This window comes from Tupaia chinensis, unplaced genomic scaffold (genome assembly GCF_000334495.1).
Source record: "Tupaia chinensis unplaced genomic scaffold, TupChi_1.0 Scaffold000300_1, whole genome shotgun sequence".
Lineage (NCBI taxonomy): Eukaryota > Metazoa > Chordata > Mammalia > Scandentia > Tupaiidae > Tupaia > Tupaia belangeri.
In genome coordinates this window covers 244,178-253,968 of record NW_006159790.1, presented here as the reverse complement: position 1 = coordinate 253,968, position 9,791 = coordinate 244,178, and the positions used below count along the sequence as shown (strand labels likewise).

Genomic DNA, 9,791 nt, shown 5'->3' with positions numbered 1-9,791 from the left:
TTTTTTTTTTTTTATAGCTGAGTAGTATTCCATAGAGTATATATGCCACGCTTTTTCAATCCATTCATCTGTTTGTGGACATTTAGGTTGGTTCCATGTCTTGGCAATCGTGGATAGTGCTGCAATAAACATGGATGTGCAAGCACTTTTCTGACTGAGCGTTCTCCTGTCCTTTGTGTAAATACCCAGAAGTGGGATTGCTGGATCAAATAGTAGTTCTATTTGTAGAAAAATCTCCATATTGTTCTCCACAGTGGCTGAACCAGTTTACATTCCCACCATCAGTGTAGGAGGTTTCCCTTTTCACCACATCCTCAGCAACGTTTATCACTTTTTATATTTTTAATCTTTGCCATTCTGACAGGGGTTATGTGGTATCTCATTTTGGTTTTTATTTGCATCTCCCTTATGATGAGGAATGTTGACCATTTCCTCATATATTTTTTGGCTATTCATATGTCTTCCTTAGAGAGATTTTTGTTCAGCTTATTTTCCCATCTTTTAATTGGGTTAATCTTTTTTTTTTCTTTTTTTTTTTTTTTCACAAGGCATGTGAGTTTCCTATGTATTCTGGTTATCAGTCCCTTGTCTGAGGCATATTTACTGAAGAAATTAAGTCTGAAATCAAAAAATTTACGGAAACAAATGATAATGAGTACACAAGTTTCCATAATCTATGGAACATGGCAAAAGCAGTTATAAGAGGGAAATTCATAGCAATTAGTGCACATAAGAAAAGATGGAAAGATGGCAAATAGATAACCTAACATCATAACTCAGGGAATTGGAAAAACAACAAACAAACTCCCAATAATGCCAGGTGGAAAGAAATAATAAATATTTGAGTAGAAATAAATGAAACCGAAGAAAGGAATCCCTTTCACCGTAACCACAAGATGTATAAGATACCTAGGGATAAACCTAACTAAGGAAGCAAAATACCTTTATGAAGAAAACTATGAAAATCTTAAAAAAGATATTGAAAATGACATAAAAAAGTGGAAGGACATCCCATGTTCCTGGATTGGAAAAATTAACATAATCAAAATGACAATTCTAGCTAAATTCATCTACATGTTTAATGCAATCAAAATACCAGAAATGTTTTTCACAGATATAGAAAGAACAATTATAGAATTTGTCTGGAATCATAAAAGACCTTGTATTGCAAAAGCAATCCTGCACAAGAAGAATGGAGTGGGAGGTATATCACCCCCTGATCCCAAGATATACTATAAAGCTGTGATAATCAAAACAGCATGATATTGGCACAAAAACAGACATGTGGAGCATTGGAATAGAATAGAGACTCTAGAAATAACCCCCAAAGGTTACAGCCAACTGATTTTTGACAACGGATATCAGTCAATCCATTGGGAAAAGGAAAACCTCTTTAGTAAATGGTGCTGGAAAAACTGGGTATCCACTTGCAGAAAGATGAAACTGAACCCCCATCTTTCACCATTAACAAAAATCGACTCAAAATGGATAAAAAATCTGAACCTAAGACCTGAAAAATTAAAACTAATGGCGGAAAATGCTGGGAAAACTCTGGGAGACATTGGAGTAGGCAAAGACTTCTTAAATAAAGGAATGCAGTCTTTAAAGATCAGAAAAAAATATTCAAAATACAAAGCAGAAGAATATTATAATTGCCCTTCATTGTGTTCACTTTGTTATTGTATTAGTTACTGCTGCATAACAAGCCATCCTAAAAGAAAATGGTTTCATTTTTTTTTGAGAGGTTTTTGCTATAGGGTGCGTGCACTCGACAGAAAGACAAAGAGAGACAGAGAGAGACAGAGAGACAGAATGTGAGAAATCACCTCCCAGGGCGGATGGCCACACCACAATTCCTTCTCCTCCACTCTCCTGTTGGGATCTTGGACATGCACGCACACGCGTTGACAGCCACGTGTGCGTGCATGTCCAAGGGTCTACAGTCGACCGTAGTTTGAGTCCCGGACCCGGTGGCTTAAACTCATGCCTGGCACGTGTGCATGCATACCCAAGATCCCGACAGGAGAATGGAGGAGAAGGGATTGCGGTGTGGCCATCCCCCCTGGGGGATGATTTTTTGCTTTCTGTCTCTTTCTGGTGAGTGCACGTGCCCTGTAGCAAAAAAAGAACCCTCTCCAACAACCACAAAAATGGTTTCATGTAATATCTTCGTTAATTAATATGATTACATGAGGGGCAATATTTCTGAAGTTTTCTGATTTCATGAATCTGTAGTTATCTGTGAGTCAAATGAGTAGGTACAGGCGATTTTGGCTGAGACTTTGTCTGATGTAGAGGTGCCTTGATTAAGACAACTAGCTCCTTCCACATTTTCTCTCATTCTCTAGCTGAGTAGCCTGGATTTTTTCACATGGCTCAGGCAGGGTTTCACAAAATCGCAGAAATGGACCATTATGAGTAATTGTAAATAACAACATATTCTAGTTGACAATGCAAATTAAAACTACATTTGGATCAAGCCTTAAAGGATGAGCCTTTCCCCTCAGTGGCTGAATATTCTTAGAGAAATAAATGTGAATGACACCTCTATGGAAATTCTACCTGAGGGGTTCAAGTCCCCCTCAGAGGTTAATATTCCTGATTTGTCCCTCACTTCCAACTCCCTGTCCCTATCTAAGAAAGAAATCATCTATTTTCCTTCAGATACTAGATCCAGGGTTGGGACCTCATGTCTAAATGTTTAATTAATAGACTAGCTACAAGGTGCTTTAGTATTATTTTTCATGTTGTCCCCGTCCCGGTCATATATCACTTGTCTTGTGACAGAACTGCTCATTTCTTAAGACCCCCACCATTGTACTGGTATTTATTAAGAGCCTTTACTAGAAGAGGTGGTAAGTCAAGTTCAAATAAACAACAGAGATACAAGAGTTTGAAAGAAGATGGAGAATTAAGGTGTAAGTCCATTGTGGATGCCCTGAATATAAAGCTTGAGAAGAGATGGGAATCACTACAGGTGTCAAGTTACTTTGGAGTACATGGTCTTTTCCCTTATTACCATACACATTATCATCAACACATAATTTTCCACTTTTATGTCCCTTAAATGTTTTGCTTCCTTTTTTCCACTTGATTCTATCCTTCCCACCAGCATCCCATTTCCCATCCTCCCCCCACACTGTCTCTAGTATCCACAGTTGCTCTCTATGTTTTTTTTTAATTTTTCTTTTTTTAAACATTAATATGCTATACATCATTACAGTATACAAAATGAATTTTTCATCCAAAATACACTGTCTGTTGGCTCAATCAAGCACATCAACATACGTGTTATCAACAAACAATTTTCCATTTCTTATGTCTTGTATATTTTGTTTAAGCATAAACCTCAGTGAGTAGAATGAACACACTATAAAATAGTACCTAGCTGGGGCTATATAGCTTACTGTGGTCATCAAATACACAGTTTTTTCTTTAAATTTTGGTAACAGTTTTAGTATTTTTTTTCTGAAAATTTTTTTTTTAAATTTACATTCATTCCCTGAGCATCATCACAACATACTAAATGTGGTTTCCCCTCTAGAGTAAACTGCATAGTGGCTTAATCATGCATGTTGTCATCCATAAAACTCCATTACTACTTTCATATATATATATATGTTTTTTACCCCGTGTCTGACCCTCTGCCCTAGTCCACTCTCTTATTACACTATCTCTGCTGTCTACAGTTGTCTTCAATTCCCTTTCCCCCAACATTTTGTTGACAAACAATATAATAAGTAATCTACTTTCAATAGCAATTTCAACTGGTGGTTTCAAGAAAGGCAGTTTTGAACTGGTAAGAATATTTCCTTGAAACTTGAAGCCTAGAAACAGGTTAGTATTTTGTTCAAATAGTAGGTACATGAATCTATTGACAGCTCAAGAAAGGACAAAAATCCTTAAAACCAGACAACAAAGCTTAGAAGAAAAGCAGCAATATCTTAGTCAAGTCACAGAGTGCTGATAGAATTTACCAGCACCAGACCAGATCTCCAAGAAGTTCTTAAGGGAATGCTATGTCAGTAAAATTAAATGCAGACACACAGAAATAACAGTTCAAAAACCAAGAAAATGGGCAACTTAATTGTAGGGACAGAGTCTGGAGTTGAGTATTATATCCCAGAGTTCAATCTGGAAGATCGAATCTCAACAGAAGAAAGATTAAGTACATGAGACTGAACTGATGAAACAGCACTCTCTATGGTTTTATACCTTCCAATCTTTCAGTTTTTCCCAGAGTGCAGACATGCAGTATATATAAAGTGAGGACATATAATGCCTCTCTTTCTGATTCTGGGATATTCTTCATGGGTAGTTATTTTGTTTACTGAGTTAACTTTTTTTAACACTTGTAAGATAATTCAGATTTCTATTCTTTTTTTTTTTTTGAGAGTTTTTTGCTATAGAGTGCATGGGCTCCCCAGAGAGACAGAGAGATAGAAAGCGAGAAATCACCTCCCAGGGGGGATGGCCACACCACAATCCCTTCTCCTCCATTCTCCTCTCGGGATCTTGGGCACGCACACACACGTGCCTGGTGTGAGTTTAAGCCACCGGGTCCAGGACTTGAACCGTGGTCGACTACCTGGGAGTCCAGTGACATAGCCATTACGCTAACTGCTGGTCCCTTCTTTCTTTTTAAAGAGAGAATTTTTACCATAGGGCACACGTGCTTGCCAAAGAGACAGAGAGAGAAAGAAAATGAGAGATCACCTCCCAGAGGAGATGGCCTTGCAGCAATCCCTTCTCCTCCATTCTACTCTTAGGGTCTGGAGAATACACACACATGCACCCAGCATGAATTTTAAGCCTGTGGGTCCGGGACTTGAGCTGCGGTTGACACTGCGGGAGTCCAGTGATGTAAGCCTTATGGCATTTGCTAGTCCCTGATTTCTATTCTTATTGCCCATTGTGCTAGATATACAGTGATTAAATATTTTTTAGAGTTTGATCTGTTCATCTAAATTTTCAAATGTTGACAAAAATTATTTGTGATCTTTGTTTATTATATACTTTATATTATATGTAGTGATACTGTCTTTTGCATTCATAAATATTGATAAAATAGTCTCTTATCAGCCTTGAGAGAGAGAGAGAAGTGGGATTATAAATACTCATGATTTTCTATAAAATGCACAACGTGTGAAAGCCTACATTTTTAAGAGGAGGAGTTAATATAGAGATGTAAATGTGAAGGATGTCACAAGACATCCAAGATGACCCAATATGACCCATCAAAACACAGGTTGAGGGCCTGCCAGGTTATGGGGTGATTAAGATAGCTGGATCCTAAATGGCTGACTGGATGGTTTGAGTCACACACCTGGTGGCTTGCAAAACCCCTCGAGTGCATGTACCCGCATGCCCAAAATCCCCAAAGAAGAATAAAGGAGAAGCAATTGCAGTATGGCCATCCTCCCTGGTGCTGCTTCCTCACTTTCCCTGTTTCTCTCTGCCTCTCTCCAATGAGCACATGCAACTTGTAGCCAATTTTTTTTTTTTGGTTTTCAAAGTTTATTTATTTATTTATGGTTGGTGGAAATGTAAATTAGTGCTGACACTGTGGAGAATAATATAGATTCCTCAAAGACCTATACATAGAACTACCATATGATCCAGTAATTCTACTTCTGAGTATCTACCCAAAGGATAGGAATGCACTCAGCCAGAAAAACACTTGCACATCCACGTTTATTGCAGCATTATTCTCAGTTGCTAAGCATGGAACCAACCCAAATGTTCATTAAACAGACAAACTTATAGAAAATTAAAAATACACCTATTACAGGTTGAATTTCCTTTACCTGAAATGCTTGGGACCAGAAATGTTTTCGATTTCAGATTTTTTTCTTGTTTTGAAATGTTTTTTTATGTATACACTGAGATATCTTGTGGACTGAGTGCAAGTCTAATCCCAGAATTTAGTGTCATTTCATATACACCTTATACACATGCCTAAAATGAAATCAGGTATGGAATTATGTACTGTGGCATCAAATCAGTGCTGGAAATGTTTCAGATTTTGAAACTTTTCAGATTTCCAATTTTCAGAACATGAATATTCAATCTGTATGAGACAAATGAGAATCCCCAAGTGGTTTCTAATGATAGTTTGGGAATACCTATGATAAAAGAGGAAAATGACAAAGGTGGCATGGTTGGCTATCAGAAAAGACAGAAAGCTTATAAAAACAAATAACATACATTTTATAATGCGAGGAAAAGCAAAGAAATTAAAATCCCAGGAAATAAAGATAGACCAAGGGAAAAATATTTAACAGAAACAAAATTGAAAAGTTATCTGTCGATAATGTATATGATAATATCTTGATTAAGATGCATTCTATCCACACCGAGAAAAGTCATTTTGTATTCTGTAAAGATGTACAGTGATTAAATGTAAATAAACAAAAATAATAAAAGCTAAAAAATAGAGATTACAAAAAGATGTTGCAAGTTCTAATTCTATAATCTAAGAAGAATTGTCTCAGAGCTTTATGTCTTTATGTCTTTATTCCTCAGACTATAGAAGTGGTTCAGTATGGGTGTGACTACAGTGTACATCACTGAGGCTGTTGCACCTGAGTGTGAGCTGTGAGTAGTACCAGTACTAAAGTACACACCCAGGGTTGTACAATAAAAGAAGGGGACAATTGAGAGGTGAGAGGCACAGGTGGAAAATGTTTCATACTTCACCTGAGTTGATGAGATTCTACAAATGGAGTAAACGATCTTATAATAAGAGTAAAGGATCCCTGAAAAGTTTCTGCCCGCCACAAGTAAAGCTGAGAAATTCATCATCATGTCATCAAGAGAGGTGTCAGAACAGACATCTGTAAAAGTTGACAGAACACATGGTGGATTTCCAAGTGTGTACAGAAGGGCAGCCACAGTACCAGTAACCAATGCAACAAAGAATTTAGGACACTCAAGATCCAGGATGCTAGAACCAGCAGTCTACCAAGCTGGCAGTTAATGATCACTGCAGTTCGAGAGGTGACAAATGGCAACAAAGCAATCATAGTCCATCATGGTCAGCAGAAAACTATCCCCCCCCCAAAAAAAAGAGTATGAAAAAATATGCCTAGACAATGATGTTTTCATAGGTTATGACCTTGCTCTGTGTCTGGATGTTCACAAGCATCTTTGGCATGGTGGTGGAGGTGAGACAAAGGTCTACAATGGGCAGGTTGGAGAGAAAAAAAGTACATGGGCATTTGTAGGTGAGAATCCAAAATGATGACTAGGATGGAGAGCAGGTTTCCAGACATAGTCACCAGGCACACGGAGAGGAATAGCTCAAAAGATGTGTTGCAGTTCAAATTCATGCACAGGTTAAGATCTGTTAACCCTTCATTTATTAAAAAAATGAATATATAACAAATATCTGCACTCCATAACAACAGAGATGGAAAGTGTAGATAGCAGACACTGTATAGGAGGGGGTGGATAGTAGAGGATGGGAGAGAAGAGCTCAGGCAAAATAAATTAACAGACGTAACAATGAAAAGTTATCTGTTGAGAATGATTTATATAGTAACATCTTTGACTTGATCAGTATGCAATAGATGTACATTTCGGAAAGTCATATTGTATACAGTTAAGATGTACAATGACTGGGGGCCAGCAGATGGTGTAGTGATTATGTAGCTGGATTCCCACATGACCCCTAACGGTTTGAGTTCTGAACCTGATGACTTGGAAACTGAGACCTGGCATGTTTGCGTTTGTTCTCAATATCCGAGCAGGAGAATGGAGTAGGAATTGCTCTGTGACCATTGCCCTGGGGGGATGATTTCTCACTCTCACTGTCTCCATCTCTCTCTCTGGTTGAATGCATGTGCCCTAATGCAAAACTACTAAAAAATGTGATATGATTAAGTATAAAAATATATAAAATTTATCATAAAAAATATAAAGCTAAAAAAGAATTTTTATACAATTTCTGTTGAGAGAAGCACAAGAACTGATTTTTTTTCAAATTTAGTTTTTTTTGGTTTGTTTGTACCACTTAACTTTATTTGTTTATTTATTTATTTTTATGATCAGAGTTTATTCCTTGGATCTGAAAATGGCTCAAAAAAAAAGAGAAATCAATGATTATGATACATAACTTTAGTAAAATCAGTAAGAATGAAAACAACAATATCACTTATCTCAAAAATGAAAATGAGCAAGTTGACAAACTCGAACAACTTCTCATAATAAAAAATATTCAAAACATTAGGTTCACAGTTACTTACATCAATGCAGGAAGGTCATAAACGAAAAACCCACAGCTAACATTGTTTAATGTTAACAATCTGAAAAATTTAGTTTTTAAATGATATACAACTGTATGTGTTTACCATACAGCATAGTTTTGAGATGTTTAAATTTAGCTACTTAATTGATACCTTTTATCACATGGCTATCATTATGATAATAAGAACATCACTTGTGAAAATAGAAGTTGTTTGGATGAATCTATGGGTGAGTGATGAGTGAATGTGAGAACCTAGGACACTACTGTATTTCATCTTAGACTTTTAAAACACTGTACATTTACCACACACTAATTTTTAACAACTTTTTCTTTCTTTAATATAAATTAATACCACTGACTGTCATTCTTTTTAAATTTACTTTTATACATTTAATCACCGTACTTCTTTACAGTGTATGACATGATTTTCCCAGTGTGAATACAGTGCATATTAGTGAAGTCAGAGATATTATCATATACGTTATCATCAACATATAACTATTTATTTTCATGTCTCTTAAATGTTTTCATTTGTTTTTCCCTGAACTCCTCCCTCCCATCCCGTATTACCCACCTCTTTCTATACTGTCTCTAGTATTTACATTTGCTTTCCCTGCAATATTATACCTTCTAATATTTTGCTTTCCCCTATAGAGCACATATACTCAATATTTAATAAGCACGGACATACAATGCCTGCCTTTCATAGTGTGGCTTGTTAGCCACAATATTCATCCTCTTTCTATAAAATGATATTGGTTTTTTATGGCTGAGTAGTATTCCACAGTGTATATGTGCCACATTTTTTTTCATTCTACTTGTCTGTTCTTGGACATTCGAGTTGATTCCATGTCCTAGAAATTGTGAATATTTCTCCACAGTGGTTGGACTAATTAACATTCCCACCAGCAGTGTAAGAGAGTTCTCCTTTCACCATGACCCCGCCAACACTTATCATTTTTTGTTTTTTTAAACTTAGCTATTCTGACTGGGGTTAAGTGGTATCTCATTGTTGTCTTGATCTGCATTTCCCTTACGATGAGGGATGTTGAGCATATTTTCATATGCCTTTTGGCTATTCATGTGTCATCTTTAGTGAGTGTTCTTTTCAATTCCTTCTCCCATCTTTTAATAGGGTTCATCATCTTTTTTCCAAACAGCTTCTTTAGTTCCTTATGTATTCTGGTTATCAACCCCTTATCTGATGCATAGTTTACAAAAATATTTTCCCATTCTGAGGGCTGTCCATTCACACTAATTACTGTGTCTTTTGCCATGCAGAAACTTCTTAGTCTGATGTAATCCCACTTGTCTCTTTGGGGGATTACCGACTATGCTTTGGGGGTCTTATGTAAGAAGTCTTTCCCTCCCCTAATGTCTCCCAGAGTTTCCCCAGTGTTTTCTAGAAGCAGTTTCATAGTTTGGGATCTTAGATTTAGATCCTTGATCCACCTTGACTTGATTTTTGTCAAAGGTGAGAGGTAGGGGTTTAGATTCATCTTTCTGCAGGTGGAAATCCAGTTTTTCCAGCACCATTTGCTGA

The 9,791-nt window shown here is 36.8% G+C and overlaps 1 pseudogene; it reads right to left on the bottom strand.

Moving 5' to 3' along the window:
* Positions 1-6,498: 6,498 nt before the first annotated feature.
* On the bottom strand, positions 6,499-7,722 carry LOC102493803 (olfactory receptor 7A10-like; annotated as a pseudogene).
* Between the last annotated feature and the right edge of the window lie 2,069 nt (positions 7,723-9,791).